Below are 12,500 nucleotides of genomic sequence, written 5' to 3' on the forward strand. Positions count from 1 at the left end.
AAGTTTCCAGTTCAGATTATAAGTAAAGGACAGACCGAGGATGTTCAGTGTAGAAGAGGGGGACAGTTGAGTGTCATTGAAGAAGAGGGGATAGTTGTCTGGAAGATTGTGTCGAGTTGATAGATGGAGGAATTGAGTTTTTGAGGCATTGAACAATACCAAGTTTGCTCTGCCCCAATCAGAAATTTTAGAAAGATCAGAAGTCAGGCGTTCTGTGGCTTCCCTGCTAGCATTATGTCATTATCCCATACCACATACCCCTTGGTATTATACCAAGGGGTATGTGCCATGGGCACATACCCCTTGGGTCCCTTGGCCCCTTTTCGAGACTCTACGTCCATAGGCTCGGGCCCCCTTTACCTAATCATTATTATATAGGCCCTGGCCCCGTGGCAGTTTGCTACCTCTGCCACCCTATTGTTACGCCTCTGAGCATGCAGAGCTTACTTACTTGCTATAGCTTGTAGTTGTAAGGGTATAGCGACGATGTAGCTCTATAGCTTGTTCTTGTGTGTTTGCTGGGGTCGTGTAGGGCAGGCTGTGGGACTGTGGGAGTATGTTTGTACTTTGTTTACATGACGCGCGCGCCCTCGGGCCTCGGGGATCAGGATGATCTTGATCTTTATGTAGCCTCTGAACTAAAACTTGATGTTGCAGGTGCCTCCTTCTAGGGGAGGGCTGGCCTTTTTTATCGGGAACTCCCGCAAGGGAAAAGAAAAATACAGGGCATCTGTCCCGAACTCATGCATACCATATTCTTAAGTAAGTGCCTTAAGTGAGGAAAATATCTGTAGATTTTGTCCATTTAGAAAAAAAAATCTGAAAATCTGAAACGAGGTCTGAAATCTGTAGAACCTCAGGAAAATCTGTGGATCTGGCAACACTGGCTGTGCTATCTGGGTCGCCTCCTCCAGCAGCCTCTCGTCCACGCCAGACAACACGAGGAACACCCCTGGGCAGCCAGGCAGCCGTGTGGTGCACGCCTGTGTCCTCACGGCACCCATAGGGACGTGTACGCCTGCAATAATGTACCATTCTTCTCAGTGTGTGTTGCAGGGACTGTACACACACACACACACACACACACACACACATATATATATATATATATATATATATATATATATATATATATATATATATATATATATATATATATATATATATATATAGTGTGTATCCACACAACTAAATTCATATCCTGAGGTGAAGGACAGACGGTTGCATTGACACAGCCTCGGAGGTGCCACTTGCTCAAATTACTAATGGTTTTATCTTATTTTTTGCCTGCTGTGGAGTATTACAGTGTGTTATAACAAGACAAATGGCATTAAAAAGCACGTCATTTACCGGCAAGCATTGCGCGACAACATTATTCCGGTGATTAAAAGTACTCCTGTAAAATGGTACGTGGCATCATCCCAGCGAGACAGAAGGGGAGCAAATCCCAGCGACCTTGAAAACAGGTGAGTGATGATGCCACGTACCATTTTACAGGAGAATTTGCCTCGCTGGTATGATGCCACGTACCATTTTACAGGAGTACTTTTAATAGCCGGAGTAATGTTGTCGTGCAATGCTTGTCGCTAAATTACCTGCTTTTTAATGACACACGCTGTAATACTCAACACTATTTCTCTCTCTCTCTCTCTCTCTCTCTCTCTCTCTCTCTCTCTCTCTCTCTCTCTCTCTCTCTCTCTCTCTCTCTCTCTCTCTAATAATAATAATAATAATAATAATAATAATAATAATAAGAGCGAGAGAGAGAGAGAGAGAGAGAGAGAGAGAGAGAGAGAGAGAGAGAGAGAGAGAGAGAGAGAAAAAAAAAAATTTTCTCTCTCTCTCTCTCTCTCTCTCTCTCTCTCTCTCTCTCTCTCTCATCACTACCACCACAATAATAATAATGATAATAATAATAATAATAATAATAATAATAATAATAATAATAACACACACAGGTGGTGCATCATAGCGTCAGACTCACAGAGGATGTGTAGCCGAGGCAATGACACGTGGACGGCGCTGATGGCGGCCAGAACCTCTTGGGCGTCTTGGTCACACACGGCCAGGCTGAGCACCCCCAGGTCCCGCCACTCCTGCAGCAGCTGTGTGCCGGCACCACTTAGGTGACCCATGAACCTCTCAAGGTGACTCCTGTAATGGCCGAGTGTTGTGCACCTGTGTGCTGCCTGGACACACACACACACACACACACACACACACACACACACACTACTTATCTGTTTATTAATTTCTTTATTCACTGTTCCATAATAGTATTGATAAAGATAACTCCTCCTCCTCCTCCTCCTCCTCCTCCTCCTCCTCCTCCTCCTCTTACTCCTCCTCTTCCTGTTCTTCTTCGTCCCCCTCCTCCTCATCTTCCTCTTATTCCTCGTCTTTTTGTTCTTCTTCCTCCTCCTCTTCATCTTCCTCTTCCTCCTCCTTTTCTCGCCTTCCTTCTAGCTCTCCTTTTCCTCGTCTTTTTGTTCTTCTTCCTCCTCCTCTTCATCTTTCTCTTCCTCCTCCTTTTCTCGCCTTCCTTCTAGCTCTCCTTTTCCTCGTCTTTTTGTTCTTCTTCCTCCTCCTCTTCATCTTCCTCTTCCTCCTCCTTTTCTCGCCTTCCTTCTAGCTCTCCTTTTTCTCTTCGTTCTCTTATTCCTCCTCCTCCTCCTCCTCCTCCTCTTCTTCCTACTACATCCCTATCAGCCTTACATCTGTAGTATGTGAACTGATGAAAACAGTAATTTGCAACAATGTAGTGAACTATCTACATATAAATGATTTAATCAATGACTCACAGCATGGCTTCCGAAACAGACGTTCTTGTCTAACTAATCTTCTTGATTTCTTTAATGATATTTTCACCATGTACGACGAAACAAAGGCAGTAGATTTAGTGTATCTAGATTTTCAAGAAGCTTTTGACAAAGTTCCGGCTACTAGCTAAATTGAAGTCATATGGTATAAATGGAAAACTTCTCAATTGGCTGTCTCAGACTGGCTGTCTGAGAGAAAGCAGCGCGTTGTTTTAAATGGTACATTTTTAAACTGGCGAAAAGTTTTAAGTGGTGTACCACAGGGATCTGTGCTCGGCCCTGTTCTTTTCCTTATTTACGTTAATGATATCGATGAGGACCTCACCTGTAAAGTATCTAAGTTCGCTGATGATACAAAAAATAATGAATAAAGTAGTCACGTCAGAGGATAAGCAGCACTGAACTGTGGTTCAGTGCTGCTTTCTTTTGTTTGTTACTCATCCTGCCATAGTTGGCTGTCGAGCCTTGAGGGAGGTTGTCAAGGTAGTCAATGAGGGACTGGCCTGGCGGCGTGGCGGGGGCGTTCAGCGCGCCGCGCTTCAACACGAAGGTCAAGACGTCCTTGCCTGCGTTCTCCATCAGGAAGATGAGCTTCGCGCGACGGACGCAAACTTTCGGAGCGGCGGCCATGGTGGAGGGCTTGGGACACAGTTCTTCTTGCCAGTGTGTGTGTGTGTGTGTGTGTGTGTGTGTGTGTGTGTGTGTGTGTGTGTGTGTGTGTGTGTGTGTGTGTGTGTGTGTGTGTGTGTGTGTGTGTGTGTGTGCAAGTAAGTAAGTAATTAAGTAAGTAATCAAGTAAGCAAACCTGTATTGGTGAGCACAATACAAAGTATTTCAAGGTGTACATACAATACACAGTCACGTGAGCCGAGGCTCTCTGACGGTGTATTGTACAGTAGAGCAGAGGGCAGGAGTGCAAACAAATTATAATGTACAACAACATAATGAATTGTATTGTACAGCGGCAGTACCGCGCCGCTACAGAGAAGATAAACACTAATACAAGTGTCTCACACTAACTTAATAATAATAAAATAATGATGATAATAACAATAACAACAAGAGTAGTGATAACAACAATACTAATAACTACACCAACAACAACAGCAACAACAACAACAACAACAACAACAACAACAGCAACAATAATAATAATAATAATACCAATAAGAATATTATTAGTAACAAATAATAGTAACTAGCATTAATAAACATAATTAATAACTAATACTGGTAACTAGGGCAACAACAACAATAAATACCAACAAAAACAACAACAACAACATCATCAACATAATAATAATAATAATAATAATAATAATAATAATAATAATAATAATAATAAAAGTAATAATGATAACAGCAACAAATGCGATGACTGCAATAAATAGCATCAAAATCACAGCTTTTGTTGATGAAGTGGTTACTTTTTAACCTGTTGTTTGTTTGAACATTTTATCAGTTGTAAGAAGAACTTTGTCTATCAAGAGGCAAACTGTTCACAACAGTTTTGGTCCAACTTGTCACACTGTTTGTGAATAATATTGTTGTCAGTATCGCACAAATAAGGTTAACGTTGTTACTTCTCGTGTGAGAAACATTTTCTGCCAATTTGAATATTGCATTATGTCCAAGATTTTGATGTATTAATAACAATGTGAAGTACTTATGAATGAAGGGAAACCTGCAAATACTGAAGGCTGAGGAAGCTTTGGATGCAGACTCTTTACGGAAAATGTACAGCGAAGAATTTTATTTTGCCGTCTTGTTGCTTTTGTTAAAAAGACGGCCATGTAGATGCCCATGTAGGAAGGCAGTGCATGAGATGTGGGCAGCGTGAAGTACACTGCGTGTCACTCACTGCTTCACTTGTTACATTACCCACAATTCTTTTTAAAATGCCAGCTGTTTGAGAGACATTTAAACATATGTGTGTGTGTGTGTGTGTGTGTGTGTGTGTGTGTGTGTGTGTGTGTGTGTGTGTGTGTGTGTGTTTGTTTGTTTGTTTGTTTGTTTGTTTGTGCGTGCGTGCGTGGACCGTATGCATTTTTGGCAATGATTTCTTTGGCGGAAAAGCTGCCCACCAGTACACAGTGGAGTGGTCTCCCCTCGTTTCACAGGGCGTGGACTCCAGCTTGAAAAGACTCCTTGATAAAGTTCATGACATGTTCAGTATTTGCCTCCCTATTAAGTATATAGATGTTTCACACAAAAGGCTCCAAAACCCACACATTTCTCAAACAGTAATCAACTCGACAAGACCCAAAAATCAGTTGAACAGAGAGCTTCCTAAACCGTAAGCTCCGCCCTCTGTTCCGGTGAGGATATAGACAGGCGGACAGATGTGGATGCAGTAGGAGGCAGTAGACACCTGCCGAAACGATAATTACTCCCAGTGAGGTCTAAAGCACTGTTCAGGGGGTGCTGTGAACTTATCATTAAACCCAGCTGTGACCTCACTGAACGTTTCCCTTTGTGTCTCACAACACAAGGGGGTAGTCACAGCCTGCCCTCTAAAGACAACTCTCTTCCTCCACACAAAACTACAAGCACCTAATAACACACACACCCTTCACTCCAAAAATTTTAAAATCATGGCGACTCCTACACCAGCCTCGGAGTCCCCATCTGGGGAGGGGACCATAAATGTCCCCAGGTCGGACTGCCTTTCCGTCGACGACCCTAAGTGTCTTGACACCCCCCTCAACTTTTTCTTCATTAACTTCTGCAACATTCGCGGTCTAAGATCTAATTTTCAATCTGTAGAACACCACCTCTCCTCTTCTAAACCTCATCTTCTTTTCCTCACTGAAACTCAGGTGTCTGAGGCAACTGACAGTAGCCCCTTTTCTGTTCCCTCCTACTTTCTCTATCCTCATTTTCGATCCAAAGCTGGATGCTGCGTTTATGTGCGCAATGACTTAACCTGCTCTCGTGCCCACGCTCTTGAATCTTCCGAGTTTTCCACCATCTGGCTACGACTACAGAGTCATTCTCATACTAAATTTATCTGTGCTGTATACCTCTCTCCTAACTCCTCTGACTATAAGAAGTTCTTTGACTACTTAACTTCCAAAGTGGAGCACATTCTGACCCTCTTCCCTTTTGCAGAGATCTCCATTCTTGGAGACTTCAATGTTCACCACCAGCTTTGGCTTTCCTCTCCCTTCACTGACCATCCTGGTGAACTAGCCTACAACTTTGCTATCCTCCATGACCTAGAGCAATTGGTGCAACACCCTACTCGTATTCCTGACCGTCTTGGAGATACGCCCAACATTCTTGACCTTTTCCTGACCTCTAATCCTTCTGCTTATGCTGTCACCCTTTCTTCTCCGTTGGGCTCCTCCGATCACAATCTCATATCTTTATCTTGTCCTATCACTCCAATCCCTCCTCAGGATCCCCCTAAGCGAAGGTGCCTCTGGCGTTTTGCCTCTGCTAGTTGGGGGGACCTGAGGCGGTATTTTGCTGATTTTCCTTGGAATGACTACTGCTTCCTTGTCAGAGACCCGTCTTTGTGTGCTGAGCGCATAACAGAGGTGATAGTGTCTGGCATGGAGGCGTACATTCCTCACTCTTTTTCTCGTCCTAAACCTTCTAAACCTTGGTTTAACACAGCTTGTTCTCGTGCTATACATGATAGAGAGGTGGCCCACAAAAGGTACTCAAGCCTTCCTTCACCAGAATCTCATGCACTTTATATTTCTGCCCGGAACCATGCCAAGTCTGTTCTCCAACTAGCCAAAAACTCCTTCATTAACAGAAAATGTCAAAACCTTTCAAGATCTAACTCCCCTCGTGATTTCTGGCATCTAGCCAAAAATATCTCCAATAACTTTGCTTCTTCTTCTTTCCCTCCTCTACTTCAACCAGATGGCACCACTGCTATCACATCTATTTCTAAAGCTGAACTCTTTGCTCAAACCTTTGCTAAAAACTCTACCTTGGACGATTCTGGGCTTGTTCCTCCCTCTCCTCCACCCTCTGACTACTTCATGCCTCGTATTAAAATTCTTCGTAATGATGTTTTCCATGCCCTCGCTGGCCTAAACCCTCAGAAGGCTTATGGACCTGATGGGGTCCCTCCTATTGTTCTCCGAAACTGTGCCTCCGTGCTTGCACCTTGCCTAGTCAAACTCTTTCAGCTCTGTCTGTCAACATCTACCTTTCCTTCTTGCTGGAAGTTTGCCTACATTCAACCTGTTCCTAAAAAGGGTGACCGCTCTAATCCCTCAAACTACCGTCCTATTGCTTTAATTTCCTGCTTATCTAAAGTTTTTGAATCTATCCTCAACAGGAAGATTCTTAAACATCTATCACTTCACAACCTTCTATCTGATCGCCAGTATGGGTTCCGTCAAGGCCGCTCGACTGGTGATCTTCTGGCTTTCCTTACTGAGTCTTGGTCATCCTCTTTTAGAGACTTTGGTGAAACTTTTGCTGTTGCCTTGGACATATCAAAAGCCTTTGATAGAGTCTGGCACAAAGCTTTGATTTCCAAACTACCCTCCTACGGTTTCTATCCTTCTCTCTGTAACTTCATCTCAAGTTTCCTTTCTGACCGTTCTATTGCTGCTGTGGTAGACGGTCACTGTTCTTCTCCTAAATCTATTAACAGTGGTGTTCCTCAGGGTTCTGTCCTGTCACCCACTCTCTTCTTATTATTCATTAATGATCTTCTAAAACAAACTTCTTGTCCTATCCACTCCTATGCTGATGATACCACCCTGCACTTTTCCACGTCTTTTCATAGACGTCCAACCCTTCAGGAGGTAAACATATCACGCAGGGAAGCCACAGAACGCCTGACTTCTGATCTTTCTAAAATTTCTGATTGGGGCAGAGCAAACTTGGTATTGTTCAATGCCTCAAAAACTCAATTCCTCCATCTATCAACTCGACACAATCTTCCAGACAACTATCCCCTCTTCTTCAATGACACTCAACTATCCCCCTCTTCTACACTGAACATCCTCGGTCTGTCCTTTACTTATAATCTGAACTGGAAACTTCACATCTCATCTCTAGCTAAAACAGCTTCCATGAAGTTAGGTGTTCTGAGACGTCTCCGCCAGTTTTTCTCACCCCCGCAGCTGCTAACTCTGTACAAGGGCCTTATCCGTCCATGTATGGAGTATGCTTCACATGTCTGGGGGGGTTCCACTCATACTGCTGTTCTAGACAGGGTGGAATCAAAAGCTTTTCGTCTCATCAACTCCTCTCCTCTAACTGACTGTCTTCAGCCTCTCTCTCACCGCCGCAATGTTGCATCTCTAGCTGTCTTCTACCGCTATTTTCATGCTAACTGCTCTTCTGATCTTGCTAACTGCATGCCTCCCCTCCTTCCGCGGCCTCGCTGCACAAGACTTTCTTCTTTCTCTCACTCCTATTCTGTCCACCTCTCTAACGCAAGAGTTAACCAGTATTCTCAATCATTCATCCCTTTCTCTGGTAAACTCTGGAACTCCTTGCCTGCTTCTGTATTTCCACCTTCCTATGACTTGAATTCCTTCAAGAGGGAGGTTTCAAGACACTTATCCACCAATTTTTGACCACTGCTTTGACCCTTTTAGGGACTGGCATTTCAGTGGGCATTTTTTTTATTAGATTTTTGTTGCCCTTGGCCAGTATCCTTCCTACATAAAAAAAAAAAAAAAAAAAAAAGACAGACAGAGACAGATAGGTAGACAGGTAGATAGACAGATTGTGTCCAGTCTTTGTGGTCTTGCCTCGTTAGTGCCTCATTTTCTACTTTCTGAGTGTGTGCAGTAGAAAACACAGTGAAAACAATTACAAGGAAAGAAAAGAGTAAGTGTACTCACCTCAAGAGTGCAGGTGTGTACACTCCGGGAGACGGGAGGAAGGAAGGCGCGAGGCGGGAGGTGCCTGTGGGGAGAGACACACTGTGCTTCATGCTCTTACATTTATACTCCACAAGCACAAGTCTGTACCTGTGCACATCTATCTATCTGTATAAACAGAGACAGAGAGAGAGAGAGAGAGAGAGAGAGAGAGAGAGAGAGAGAGAGAGAGAGAGAGAGAGAGAGAGAGAGAGAGAGAGAGAGAGAGAGAGAGAGAGAGAGTCATCCAAAAATGTACTCAGTTTGACTCGCTATAATTCTTTTTTTTTTTTTCAGAAACAGTTGGCCAAAATAATAATGGCAGAAGTAAGACTAAGCTTTGAAGAAAGAACATGTCATAAAGTGTTACTGGAGGCACGAAAATGTCAAAGAAGTGCAAAGACAATTCACAAGACACTTTGACAGGGATCCACCAAGGTGACGCGCCATTGCTCGCATCACAGCTAAGTTTGTACCAGATGGAACTGTTCACGACCTTCATAAGCATGCCTGTGTGGTAGTAGTAGTAGTAGTAGTGGTAGTGGTAGAGGTAGTATTCATGATTTCTCACTACTACTACTACTACTACTACAACAACTACTACTACTACTACTACTACTACTACTACTACTACTACTACTACTGTTGCTACTACTACTATGTGAATATTAATATTAATGCCTTAAGAATTGTTGCAAAAACAGCTGCAGTAGTAGCATTTATATTTGTAATAGTAGTAGTAATAGTAGTAATAATAGTAGTAGTAGTAGTTATTGTTGTTATATTGTTATTATGATTGCTATCAATAATATCACACACACACAATAGTAGTAGTAGTAGCAGTAATAGTAGTAGTAAGAGTAGAAGCAATAGTAATTTTAATAATTTAGTATAATTTAATTATTTAATTAATTTTATTTATTTATTTATTTATTTTATTTTATTTATTTTTTGGGTGGATATGAGTGTGTTCGTTGGTTGAACAAGTCCCTGTATATTAAATAGACTTTTGTGTGTCGCTCAAGTACCGAACGGCCTGGAAACACTGAGCCAAAGGGATGCCGCTCAGCCTGCAGCCAGTGTGGCGGCGTATCTTGTGTGGTGCGCGTGTGTATCGCATTGTGTTCCTCCTCATAGACTTGGTGGTGGTCAAGATAACCAGGATTGGCCAAGCCCTCCCTGAAGTGTGCTACCAGTAGTGTACCAGGTGTGTTGAGTAGCCGCCACGTGTACAGCCACACGTGTGTTGTGTACAAGTGCATGTTGTGTACAGAAAGATCTCCCCCCTGTTTTATAAGACCCATAATGCCGCTGGCCGGGAAACTACACTTGCCACCATCTCAGACAGGACGCCATCTTGTTGTGTAAGTCCGAGACGCCTCCTATCCCCCCAATCTCTCCCTCCCCACCACCCGCCAGCCACTCCTTCCCACTTCCGCCAGCAGCAGCTACTGGCCGCCCACCAGCCAGCAGCCCCTTCACGGCCACTACCTGCCAGCACGCCATCCTGCTCTTACCCCCTCCCACTCCTTCCTCCCCTCCCTTCAACCCACTCCTTCCTAACCGCCATTCGCCACCCACTCCTGCCAGGCCCCTACCAGCAACCCACTCCTTCCAGCTCCCCGCCTGCCATCCTCCCCTTCCCGCCCCCCACCCACCATCCACTCCTTCTGGTCCCCACTCGCCTCACGCTCCTTTCCCCTTTCCGCCGCCCACACAGGAGCTGCTCTCCTCGCCCCCTCCCCCCCACTCATGACGTCACGGACGGCGGTGACAGTGACTGGCTGGTGTGAACCGCACCTCACACTCGCTCTACCTAAATGCTACTACTACTACTACTACTACTACTACAATTACCAGTGGCACTACAATTACTTCTGTTATTACTGCTGCTACTACTACTAATACTACTAATACTAATACTCGTTCTACTTCTACTTCTACTACTAATACTAATATTAGTTCTACTACTACTACTACTACTACTACTACTATTATTTCGATAACTGTTACTACTACTACTTCTACTAGTACTACTACGACTATTATTATTATTGTTACGACTACTCTTACTACTATTTTGACTACTACTACTACTACTACTACTGCTACTACTACTACTACAACTACTACTTCCTTGCAAGCCTCCCTGTCCGCTTTACCGTCATTCCTTGATTAATATTTTTTAGTATTTTTATTATATTATTATTATTATTATCATTATTATTATTAGTGTGTGTGTGTGTGTGTGTGTGTGTGTGTGTGTGTAGGATTACAGATAAAAATACTATTCATGGATACCGTAATTTATTCACATAAATAAATAAAAAATCTTACAGTGCACTCCTCTCTCTCTCTCTCTCTCTCTCTCTCCCTCTCTCTCTCTCTCTCTCTCTCTCTCTCTCTCTTGTGAGTCAGTCAGCTGTTTTCAAGGTCGCTGGGCCTCGCTGCCCTCCTGCCTGGCTTGTATGATGCCACGTAGCATTTTACAGGAGTACTTTTAATCACCGCAGTAATGTTGTCGTGCAATGCTTGTCAGTAAATTACGTGCTTTTTAATGCCACTTGTCTTGTTATAACACACACACACACACACACACACACAGTTGTTTGCCTGCTCTCTCTCTCTCTCTCTCTCTCTCTCTCTCTCTCTCTCTCTCTCTCTCTCTCTCTCTCTCTCTCTCTCTCTCTCCATCCTCCACCCGTGTATCCTCCTCCTAATAGTAGTAAATCTATTATTATTATTTTTATTATTATTATTATTATTATTAGTAGTAGTAGTAGGAGGAGGAGGAGGAGGAGGAAGAGGAGCAGCAGCAGCACCAGTAGCAGTAGCAGAAATAGTAGTAACTGTGGTAGAAATAATAGTAGTAGTAGTAGTAGCAGTAGTAATAGTAGTAGTAATAGTAGTTGTTGTCGTCACCTCCTCCTCCTCCTCTACCTGCCCCTTGCTTCCTGTCATCTCCCTCTCCGCCACGCTCGCAGCAACGTCACGCCACCCGCTAAGGCTGCTTGCCGTCACCCACTGTTGTCTGTTTCCCTCCTTCAAAATTGTGTGTGTGTGGCTGCCGACATGAGTGTGCATTGTCACCAACACCATCACTGTTACTTACCGCAACACTCTTTCCTCTTTCACTACAAAGGACAAACAAACTCACACAAAGGACACTCTTTTCTTCCGTCTTGTCCTGCTACTACTACTACTAATACTGCTACTACTAATACTATTACGATTATTACTGCTACTTCTACTACTACTACGATTATCACTGCTACTACTACTACTAATACTATTACGAGTATTACTGCTACTTCTACTACTACTACGATTATCACTGCTACTACTACTACTAATAATAATACTATTACGAGTATTGCTGCTACTTCTACTACGATTATCACTGCTACTACTACTATTACTGCTATAACTACTACTACTACTACTACTACTACTACTACTACTACTACTAACTACTACTACTACGATTATGACTACTACTAATACTAGTAGTACTTCAACTGCTGTTACTGTTAATACTACTGCGACTACTGCTACTACTACTACTACTACTACGATTGTGACTGCTACTACTACTACTACTACTACTACTAGTACTACTACTACTACTGCTGCTACTACTGTTAATACTACTGCGACTACTGCTACTACTACTACTACTATTTCTACTGCTACTACTACTACTACTACTACCACCACCACCACCACCACCACCACCACCACTACCACCACCACCATTACCACCACCACCACTACCACCACCACCACCACCACCATTACTGCTACTGCTTCTATTACTACTACTCATAATAATAATAAT

The sequence above is a fragment of the Scylla paramamosain genome, unplaced genomic scaffold (assembly GCF_035594125.1).
Source record: "Scylla paramamosain isolate STU-SP2022 unplaced genomic scaffold, ASM3559412v1 Contig9, whole genome shotgun sequence".
Classification (NCBI taxonomy): Eukaryota; Metazoa; Arthropoda; class Malacostraca; order Decapoda; family Portunidae; genus Scylla; species Scylla paramamosain.